We start from the raw sequence: 12,349 nt of genomic DNA on the forward strand, positions 1-12,349 counted from the left end.
TCAATTAGCAGTCTCCTTAGAGCTTGGCAACATTCAACATGTCATGAGAACTGTGATCTTCCAATACCCCAAGGGAGTCTACAAGAAAGATGGAGAGACACTATGTAGAAGACCATGTACTGACAGGATAAGGGGTATTGGGTTCAAACTGTAAAAGATTTTAGATTAGATATTAGGAAAAAAAATCCTCGTTGTGCGGGTGGTGAGGCACTGGACCAGGTCTCACATAGAAGTTGTGAATCCCTGAAAGTGTTTAAGGCCAGGTTTGGTGGGGGTTTGAATAGCCTGGTCTAGTGGAACCTGGTCTATTGCCTTCTGCGGGTGACATATCCTGTTAATTTGATCTTCTACACCAAGAACAGCCCAGAAACTCTTGTCTGAATGGTGTTTGTCTCTGAGCTTGGAAGCATATTATGAACATGCCCACACTGATATTTAATGGCCAGTCAGTGTCACTGGCTTCTGCAGATTGGTTGCTGTGCTAATTAATGGAATTGCTATTGGCCTGAGAAAAACCAATCTGTTAATGCCTGTGAGTACCACAGAATGAAGCCTTTAAGCTTTTCTTTTCTAAAAGAAAACTAAAAGTATTCTAAAAACCTAGAATTTCATTTGCTTTTTCATTGTGAAGGTGTGAACAGCCTGCATTCTATTTGCTGTCAAGCCTTCTCTATATTTCTGTCTTCTTTAGAGAGCACATGCTGCACTGTGCAGTCTAAAGACATGTGTCTGTGGGAAACTTTGAGGAAGAAAGGAAAAGGGCTATTTGTCATAAACAATTAATAAAACAAAGGTTTTATGTTGCTTAAAACCCAGGAACTTTTGAGGTTTGCTTTCCTCTGTATAATTTATTCACTAAGAGCTTATGTAGAATGCCACCTTGTTTTTTGCAAGTCTTCTACTTAGGCCTTTCTGATGAGCATGCATCTCCTGCCAGGTTTTCAAATAATGTGCATTGATAGAGAAAGCTCTCAATAATTCTGCATTTTTTATGCCAAATAGGTATGTACTGAACTATCTTATAGCAGAATGCATGCAATAATTTACTATTTATAAGGTGTATCTGTTTCTCTAGTTCACCATGCCTTGTTCATCACACGGACAACTGAATGAGAGATGTCGCAAACATACACAGGATGTAAGTATACCCATTTGGATTAAATGTAGAAAATAATTGGGAAAAAATTAAACATGAAAGGAAAAAATGAAAACATCTCATACTCTGTTTTGATTTTTTCCTGTTGATTTGCCTTCTTAATAGTTTTGAAAAAATTGAAGGAGTTGTCACTTTAAAAACAGGCAAGAGTAATTATCTTCTTCTATTGACAAAAAAATTGAATCTTTACTCAGCCTATGAAAGCCTTGGACTATATTTTATACCCATTCTGCCTTTACTTTCTGACATGCCTGTCACAGTGTTAAAACAAATATTTCATGGGAGAAAATGAATGTTATTCCCAAATCCAGAGAATTACTCACTCTCATGCACCAAACTTACACTCTAAACTTTGGATTTTTTTACACAAAGTGTCTCAATTTGTCTCTGTTAAATATCTTATTTCTACACTAAATACAGATGGGATGTTAATTTGCTAATTCTGCAAATTAGTTCTGCATTTGTTTTTACATTTCTTTTGCAGTAACACTTATTTCAATGAATATTGAAATAGTTTTTCTGTATATGGAAGGTATGTATCTAAAATATAAGAAGCATACAGAAGAATTTAAAGGGATTTGTTAGTCGCTGAATCACTAACTCAAAGTGATGAAGCAGTTACGCAGTGACTTGCAGAAAAAAATAGCATAACTCTGATGTTTATTGTTACTATGTTCCTGTAGGGAAAATGTACTTCAGTATTATATTTTGATAGTTTTAACTCTTTTGTGAACATTCTTTTGTGTTTACCAAAATTATGAGCAGCTTTAATGTTAACATCCATGCGCTTATCTGAGTGTATTTTTTTGGTTTTAAATCTATCTAGTCTAAATGTTTAGTCATGTCACTAGCTTTTACATTTTGAAATAATCTTTCGAGTCATAAGTACTACAATAGGTGTGTATTTATGTAACATGACATACATTTTTTTTTCTCAATAGGTACTTAGGATATACATTTCTTAAAAAACCTGTTTTCTTTTATGTGCAAAGGTCAATAAGAGTAAATCCTGAGGAGAAAAAGCAAAAACATGTACGCATTCTAGTTTTCATAGGACACCCTCAATCTGGTCACTTTAGTTTGCAGCATTTTGGAGACTTTTCCCATTTAGTAGCCAAATTACAAAGTGTGAAATATCAGCTGGGAAGAAAAGATTTTTTATTGCAGGGGGACAAGGAAGTGGTGTAGAAATGACCTGAGCTTCTGCCAGACAGTGGTTTCCCAGGCATTGCATTCGTTGGAAGAGTCTGATAGGATCCTGTAGGTTCAGGGGCTGTTTAAATTCAGGCAAATTTTTCATTTTATGCTGTCAGCATTTTTGGCCTTTGAATGATGCAAAGAAGCTTACACAGATTTTAGCATTGTCATCAGGCAGAGCATTTGACTGGTTACCTTTTCTTTCTTTCCTGTCCAAATTTAGAATTAAGTTGCTGCCTTTTTTGACATGACCTGAATATTATTACAGCCAAGATACTGTGAAACACATCATCGAATGAAAATATGATGAACATCTGGTGGCACAAGTACTTATAAGATTATTCAAAAGAAAAAAAAAATCCCATTTTTCTATTTGGCACACCAAAATCATCACTAAAAAAGAAGCTGGTTTATTTTTCAAGGTTTGAACAACTTATGAATTTGTAATACATGCACTAAAGGACCATTCCCTAAAAATACTTTTAGATTTTTAGATATAGTGAACAAAAGCATGTATGGTTTTAGATACCTCTCTAAAACCATACATATTTTTGTTCACTATAAATAATATGTATTTTATATATCATAGAGAGTATATGATATATTTATGGTTTGAGAAATAATAAAAAATATTTACATTTGTATTAGTTAGTAACCAATAACTGTTTTTAAAATAAAGAAATAAATGAAAAATGAACTCTTAACCAGGAACAGTTAGCAAAGAGTACTAAGCTATCAGTGCATTTCTCCTACTTTGTACTAGTTTACAGATTTTTGTAACCACAGATTATTATATCTGATTAGTGCAATATCTCTGACTTTTTCCTTGCTTTAAGCTGAATACAAATATAGCTGCATCTGATTTGTGCTGAAAATTTTCATAGGTTCCAGGTCCAGCATTATATTGTAAAACTTAATTTACATTTATTTGTGTATTTTTAAATTAACTTCAAAATATTTATAAGATTTTTCCATATTGTTTTGCAATATAGTGCCCCTGACCCTTTCCTTCTTTCAAAAATTTGGACATGATTTTATTAAATATCACCTCAGAATAACATTATGTTCTCCACATTACAAACCAATAATTATAACTATTCATCTAAATCTCTCTCAGTGAGTTTTGGAGTGCCTGATTTGCCTTTACTAGCTCTGTTTTCTTCTGCAGGGCAGGACAAGGAAGTGCTAACACAACTGCAACCACATTCAGAAATCATCCTACTAATTAACACAAAGGTATAGTATTGCTTTCTATCTTACTTTACAAAGCTTTTTGGAAAAAATCATTTAGGCATTTCACTTGTTTGACCATTACAGAATATTTGGTGAACAGTTTCAAATATCTATTAATTACTTAAGCTCCAGTCTGAAACAAATCATATGTCCTTCTTAAAGAAAAACTTTATTTCCTGAACACCTTGAAAAGAAAAACACATACAAGAGGTATCTTTCTTTTGTACTGTCATGCCTTTTCAAATCCTAGTTATCCATCAGCCTCCCAGGCCAATAGAATTTCTGCTGATGATCACAGAATCGTAGAATGGCCTGCCTTGGAAGGACCCTTAAAGGTCAATTTATTCCAACAACTCTGCTGTGAACAAGAATATCTATCATTAGACCAGGTTGCTCAGAGCTATGTCCAGCCTGGCCTTGAACACTTCCAGGCATGGAGCATCCGTGTGAGGGTGAAAGAGGTTGTTGTGGCTTCTTGGGATGCCTCGCAATATAATAAAATCTAAAGAGTAATTTTTTTGAAAAATTATGGATCAGAACACCAAACCATTATGACAGGTGAACTGATGTTGAACATAACCACCATCTAGAGATAGTTCTCACTATCTCTAGATGGTGGTTATGTTCAACACCAGTTGAACATAATTGATCTATAATTGAATTTAATTCTGTCTTTAACAGTTCAATTGCTATCTACATCTAGTTTTTGAATTGGCATTGGGATTTCATTCTCAAAATGTTTCCTCTACTAGTATTCTCATAGAAAATTAACAAAGTTTGTGGAAGTCATTCTTGAGAAGTATGTTAAAGCATATCCTTTAGCATTCTGCTGAAATGTTTCCTGAACATAGTTTTTACTTATGTATTTAAAGAATATCTTCTTCTCCTATATTATGTGGAAGTAGCAAACTGCTCACTACCCACTGTTGTCTTTGATTCCTATTATTAAATGCAGCCTTTGGTATAGGTTAAGTACAGCTTGTCTGTGATGTCTATTATTATGGTCTATAGCAGCAGCTTTCTTACATTTTCTTTGTTTTGGTAAGAGTCAGTATCATATGCTCCAGCAAACTGGTTTCAATAACATAATACTGGAAGTGATAGTGACAGTAAGGGTACCAGGTGGCAGCACCAGGCATGGGTACCTTGTCTTGTGCTGCTTCTTCAGGATTTTAAATTAATGTATAAATAACAAATGCATTTTTCCTAACAAAGAGTTATCCAAGAGAATAATGATTACTTTTGAAGAAGCCAGAAAACTAAAACACTCAAGCCTAGTAACAGGGAATCCATTATCAGTGCTGTTTGTTAACACCCTTCCAAATCTGTGTAGCTTAGATCCATAAATATCTAAACTTGGGTTTATTGCTGTGCACTTTGTACTTCAAATGGAACTGTAGATATGCTATATCAAACTTGTTTCAGAGTGATCAGCAGTCTCACAGAGAAAATTCCAGCTCCCTTCTCTCTTTATCTTTTTCTAACCATCTTTTAAAAATATTCATTCCTTCATCTACCAAAATTCAAATTCTGGGCTCTTGATAATCAACTAACAGTGCATTTAAAACTCACAAGAAAGTGTCACAGGACTTTTATACCTTTTAAATATAATACCTTATATTATATAGTCATATGTATCTCAACATTAATTTAAACATTTTAAAAATATTTAGCAGATTTTTTTTAGTAATTTTTGAAGAATTGAAGTGGTAGGAACCAATTATTCTTCATCTGTTTTTCTTGGGGTTTTTTGTTTGATTGGTTTTAATTTTTTGGGTTGTTCTGGCTTTGGTTTTATGGGTTTTTTCTTTGGGTTTTTTTTTTTTGGTTTAAGGTTTTTTTTGTAGATCGTTACTTTTTTGTTAGAAGCATGCAATCTCACTTAAAATAACAGCGTTGATTGATTTTAAGAACAGATAAAAATCAGTTTAGGGACTGTGTAAAAATGAGGGAAATGTGCTATATGATATGAAAGTGGGGTTTTTTCCTTGTTTTTTTGCTTGGTTTGTTTGTTGGTTTGGTTTGTTTGTTAGTTTGTTTATTTTTGGGGTAGGAAATTATGGATGTTATTGGTCAGCTTAAGTTTAAAAGAATAATATGTCTCAGACTTTAAAATTATTTGACAATTAATTTACATACACCGCATGCAGCAATGTTTAAGTGAAAGAAGAGGGATAGAGAAAAATTTATTTGCTGCATAGTGATTAAAAAATTAAATAATGCAAGAGCTCCTAAACCCCAGAAAGAGTCAAACTTTTTTGAATAGTTTTAGACGCAATTACAAAAATTTTGTGTTACAAAATGTCCAGTAAGGCTTGTTTGATAACTGTTAAAAGTTTCTTTCTCTGTGATATGTTGAATACTTATATCTCAACTAAGCGCTGTCTTCTTTGTAATTTACATTTCACTTTTCTATTTGTTAGGGGCAAGGAAAGGCAAGAGAAATGCAAAACCCAGTGGAGCGGTGGCCGGTGGATAGCTGAACGCCCAGGCTAGAGAAAGAGTCCAGCCAGCCTCCAGCCAGTCAGGCACTTCCCAGACACTAAGTCCAGGCCCTGTGCCTAAGCGATGTTTTGCTTGAGGGCGGGTGGCTGCGGTTTGAGACTCCAAGGCTGCAGAATATAAAGAAGGGGCGACTCTCGGCTTCTTAGGGTAGGAGGTTTATTGGAGAAGGGATGTGGAGGGTTAGGGAGCAGAAGCCCGGAGCCCCGAGGCAGGGAAAACCTCAGGTTATAAAGGGAAAGGGAGGGGTTCGGGACAACAAATCAGAAGAGGGGTAGGGAAGATACATTTGAGACTGACAATAGTGGGGAGCCAACAGGAGACAGTTGCGGGTGGGGCCCTGGCCCCTGAACCAATCACCCAACACCCTAGCCAGAAGCTTCTGGAAAAAGAGGCAGGGGTGCTGGGTGACAGGCAGGTAGCCAGGGGAAGGGAACAAACAAGATACATTAGGGAAACCATAGTAACGTGGGAGGGGTACAGAGCTTGACATTAACTGGAACTTTGGGCAGAACATTAACATAACAACCGGGGGAAAACTGAACAGACATAGAAACAAACCACAACAACCCAGAATTTGCATGTTAGAATAATTAAAAGTGTTAACTTTTATGAGTTTTTTATTATACTAGATGGGCTAATTTATGTTTATAAATGAAATGTTTGTTTTATCTTGCGTACTCTCAACCTGTCCTGCCAATATGAAGGAATACTGTTGTTATTACTGTGTTCAAACAACCATCATATGATAATCATGAAGGAAGGAAAAACATTTTTAACATAAAAATCAACTAATTCAATTTCTAAGTCAAAGAATACACTCCACAAAACTATTTCAGAAATTAAAAGCTATATTTATAATTTGGTTTGTGGGGGTTAAATCAGCTACAAATATCTAACTGTGGATTCTTTTCTGCAAAAACAAATATATCTTAAATTATGCTATTCTTCTTGACATACCTTAAGAAAAAAGGTGCCATGTTGGACTTATAGAGGAACACAGCAAAATTAAATTGACATTTCAACAGATTGTTTTGCTATATTCTAAGTTTCTGTGCCTTGGTGCTGCAAACTGGAGGCCCATCTATACAGAGGAATCCCTGCTGAGTGACTTTTACTAGTTACAACATAGCATATCCTGTAGAATTAGTTGCAAACTTAAGAAGTAAATTCAGAAATTGATTAGAAAGAGCTTTTTATATTCATATCATTTATCAAATAATTATTTCTGTCACTTCAAAATAATTGCTGCCATTTCTCTCTCCCTGGATTTCTAAGCAATGCATTGTAAGGTCCAGGTGTCCTGTTTTGTACGTTCTAAAGCAACAGCCTCTCAAAAGGCAGTATTTGACAGCAGTGAGCAGCAGAAGGGAAGTATCTTAAGGGAGATGAGGCATTTGAATCCACAGGCCATCTCAGTATGCTGGTTTTATTTAACAAATCTGAATATATATTCTACATATTGCTAGATCTGGGGCCCTTCATATCCTGGGTGTCTGAAAAGTGCTGATCACTGTCAACTCACAATCAGTAACCTGCTATACTGATGCCATTTGGGTTTTGCCTTTTTTTTTAAATATATATATGTTTCCTATATTTTTCATACATATATTTGTTACTCTGTCACCTGTTGTATTAGTGGCTAATTTTCCCAGTAATTTTCCATGGACTTTCCTTAAACAGAAGGACAAAACAATTCCAGAGCTCCAATTCCCGGGAGGTACAAGGCCCTGTGCTACCTTGGTTCTTCTGGGAGCCAAGGCTGAGAACAACCCTTTGAGATACATTCTCCTGGACAAAGCACAGCTGGTGCTGAAGGGGGGCTCCAGTGAAGGGGCTTGACCTGGGGGGGAATAGCATCACCACTTGTCCTCCTAATTGGTGCTTTTTATCAATTATGCTAATTTCATAAAACCTATAAAAATGTACTCAGCCTGGCAGGGGGGATGGGCTTTTGTGGACACTTTCCATAACTGCCTTTGAAGGCCTTCAAATAAAGATCCCCTTTTATTTTACCTCCTTACTAAAACTATCTTGAGTTTTATTTCTATGTTGGGAAAAAGACAACAGCACAAAAAGCAGTATTTAGTATCCCTTAATATTTTTCAACCTTAAGGAACTCAATTTGGTAGAAGTAAACTTTGTTCCAATTATGTCATCAAGATATGGTTTTTTAATGATCTTTCTATGCAATGTTTTCTTAAACAAAATGGCCTGTCAGGTTAACATTGTGTATTCATTTGTGAACAAGAGGGAAATTAGAATTTTCTATATGATATTTGTTTAACAACTAGAAACAAAGCAGGTGCAAGAGCTAGGAAAAAAATCCAGAGATCTTCAGGAGGAAAAATGACTATAAAAGCCATTAATCCCACATGGATATAGCTGCAGTAAAAGCAGAAAGAAACAATGAAAAAAATGTTGTAGAGAAACAAGCTGAAAAGAAAGCCAGAGGAAAAAGAGAAGAGCTCAAAAATTAAAATTTGAACAAGGTGAGTTCAAACAGGTGACAGGAATCCCAAAATATAGCCTGTTTTCTCCCTTCATATACATGACCTAAATTTCAGTTAACTCTTCTAAACAGTAAATCTATTGCAGATATAGGGTTGGCGGTATGGTATGGACTATAGGGTTACTTCTTTTTAAAAGTTCTCAAGATTTGTAGCATGGTGTCCAAAAGTATGGATTATTGCACTCCTTATAATGAAATACCTTTAAAAATAAAGGTCTAAGTCAAAGTAGTAGACTCTGAATATATTTTGGTTTTTTTCCCAGAAATATATTTTAACTATTTTTTCTCAAGTATTATTTTAAATACTTCAAAACAAGGTGCTATTTGCAACATAAAGATCTCTCAACAAAAGCCACTAGCAAAACACCATTTCATATTTTTTGCCGCTCTTTAATCACATGCAAAGAAAAGTAATATAAAAGTTATCAAGAGCTGTATAAGATTCACATAATTTATACCTTTGTTTAGTAAAGTCATTCTATGACAGTATTACTTCTGTTGGCATTCAGTAATTAATGAATGATGGCTATTCCGGCTTAGAGTATTTTATTAAACCTGCCACTGAGTATAAATGAAAATAGAATTATTACCTTTACATTATATGTAAATTGAAACATTTTAATCAAACCAAAATTGGTTGTTGCCTTTCTATTCCCTTTCCTGCCTCAGAGACTAGAATTGAATATTACAGTATTATCTTACCTTCTTCTGCCCCTGGACTTCTTAAAGGGTTTTCTAGCAGATTTGATTGTTGGCAGATGTTTGGCATTCAATTATTCTGGCAGAACCTAAAATCCTCTGGAGTCCTTGATATATAACTGTAAATACGCTTACTGAATTAGATAGAAAATTATGCCTTTAAAGTGGAATACTCCAAAATTATCCTAATAATATTTATCAACTTTCTTACTTGTATTATCCAATGAGTTATATTCTGCCAGTAACAGATGATGTAAGAAATGCATTATAAGCAGTTGGCATCTAATTATCTGCAGATAAATCTGTTTTGGAAGCAGATAACTAACACAGTATCTAACAATTTGGAACCCAGGCAGGTACCCTGGGCAGACATGCACTCTGATCCTCAGAGCTTACCTTTTGATGTCCATTGTAGGTTTGAGAGACCAGAAAACTTCACTAATCTTCACCCCAGTTGTATATTCAGGATTTTTAGGCTGACTTAATTTATGGGCATGGCCTAATCCATGCTTCTTCATTTATCACTGGGTAACTACCCTGTGTCCTGGTTAAACAGGAATTGAATGGCTTTTTGTCAAGATGAACTAAATGTGTATGCATATAAATAAATGATTAACCCACAAAATATGCATCAAAAAGCCTACCTTATTTAAATCATTTAATACATAATATTTTACAGCTCTGTATATAAAACAGAGTCTCATATTGCTAATACAAACAACTCTTTGGAAAAATGGTGAACATTGTTATTTACAGACAACTTAATAAAAGGCAGTTTCAATTAGATTTTCAGCAACAGAAAAGGATTCAAAACTAAATAGAAAATAAGGATCCATATTTATTAGTTATCTTCTCATATCTGTACTTGGAGTATTGAAGATCTTTTTTCATAAAGATTCTTTTGTTTTCTTTCACTGTCCTCCCATCTTGACAGCGAATTACACATTTCTCTCCCAAACTGAAGGCTATTTCTCTTTAGATTTTGTTTATTTTTCTTTTAATTAAGCCTGTGAATTGCTACTTTTTGATAGATTTCAACTTATTTACAAGAGGAAAGTGTTGAATAAATATATTTAGGAGGAAAAAGGCAAAGCCAATAAAGGAGAGTCTGAAAATGGCAAAATATTGTGAATGAATCTTCCATTGATGTTGAATGTTCATTAGAGAAATTCTTTACGGGGAAAAAGTAAAGATTTTGATAAATCTTTCTCTAAAATAGTAAAACTGTCTTTTGCTACAATAAGGTTAATGTGTATCTACATGTTTTGCAGTACAGTGGAATTCTCAGTCAATGCAGAGGAATCAGGATGGGGAGTTATGACAATCCTATAAGTAGCTTGCAAGAAGGCTGCAGTGTGATAGATAGGACAAGGGGGAACGGCCTTAAATTAAGATGGATAGATGTAGATTAGATATTAGGTAGAAATTCTTTACTGTGAGGGTGGTGAGGCATTGGAACGGGTTGTGCAGATATGTAGCGGATGCCCCATTCCTGGAAATGTTCAAGGCCAGGCTGGATGGGGCCCTGAGCAGCCCAGTCTAGTGGATGACATTCCTGTGTATGGCAGGTAGGTGATGATCACAAACTACTCTGTGATTCTGTGTTTCTATCTTTTTAGAGGCTAGATCATTCTTTCATGTGACAAAATATGAAATAAGTAGATTTTTTTTCTACTTTTGGGAAGACAAGAACTAAATTTTTAGACAATTTGTTAAATTTTTCTCTATGTTGCTCCATTACTTGGGAATAAAATACAGTCCTCCATGTTTCTACCTCTTCCCCATTTCCACACCTGTATCTCAAAGATATGACAAGCTCCTCACATTTCTACTTTGTAGTCAGTTTGTCTTTTCAGCAGTATGAGGATGATGCTTCTTTTGTCCTATTCGATAAATCCCTCCACCCTGATTTTCTCTCTTTCACCCATAATCCTTTCAGATATCCTGATGCATGTGCACTTCAATATAGCACCATAAACATAGTTCTAGATAAACCACTCATTTTTAATGAATTACATACTTATTAGCTTAGAATATAATGTTTTAAAAATAGAAAATATTTTTATGTATTTAAATAATTATATATTTATTTTTTAAAATTTACATAAAAATAAAAATAGTTCAAATAGCCCAGTAAAATATTGTTTATGTACAAGCTGGGATTCTCTTGAGTGACTGTGTAGAACTCAAAGGGAAGAGAATAAATTTTGTCATGGTCTTGTCCCAGCTGGTTCTCATCATGATCCTAGTCTGCTTTTCCCCCTCAAAAACTACAGCCTAGGAAAGAACTAGCTAGGGTACTCCACGAAGAAATGAACATTTTACCATTAAGCTGGATTTTGAACTTCTTCCCCTTAACCATTCTTAAATATGGTTATATTCCTCAGTGAAAACTCTGGATTGCTGCCCAGACAACTGTCAAGACCATTTCTGTTGACTGACAGACCTTCTCAACAAACTCTTTGTCACCCTACCTCTGTTTCAGGTAGGGCTGGAGGATCACAGAATTTTTGCTGCCTGCAGGTTGGTTAGGTACGCCCAAGGTACAGCTACTTAAGCCTAATCAACATGGCTTAGAGCTAGAAGCTGTACAGCTGTGAGCTGGATCTGCTCACAGATACAGAGCTAATTATTTCAGTTTCTCATAAATGTCTTTATCACGAGGCAAGGAGCATGCAATATAGATATTCCAGCTAATACATCCATGGTGGTCTCTGCACAGACCTGCACTGGAGACATTGTGAAGACTTAATGCCCCAAACAGTTATGCAGTTGAGCATATGCTTACCCTTAAGTATGAAGGATGCTTTCAAATCACTGGCAATGCATAAGGAATGATATCAAACTATGCTAATATACCTTCTGTATAACCAAGTATCCTTGCAATTGTGATTATGAGGACATTGAAAACATATTGTAGGGAGAAATTACTGGCACTGGTAGACAGTAAGCAACCTTTCCAGGTTATTTAATTTAGCATTTTTCTGTGTGAAACAGAATAGGTTATATAGGTGATACCAATATGATAGGTTATATAGGAGGACCAATAT

This window comes from Molothrus aeneus, chromosome Z (genome assembly GCF_037042795.1).
Source record: "Molothrus aeneus isolate 106 chromosome Z, BPBGC_Maene_1.0, whole genome shotgun sequence".
Lineage (NCBI taxonomy): Eukaryota > Metazoa > Chordata > Aves > Passeriformes > Icteridae > Molothrus > Molothrus aeneus.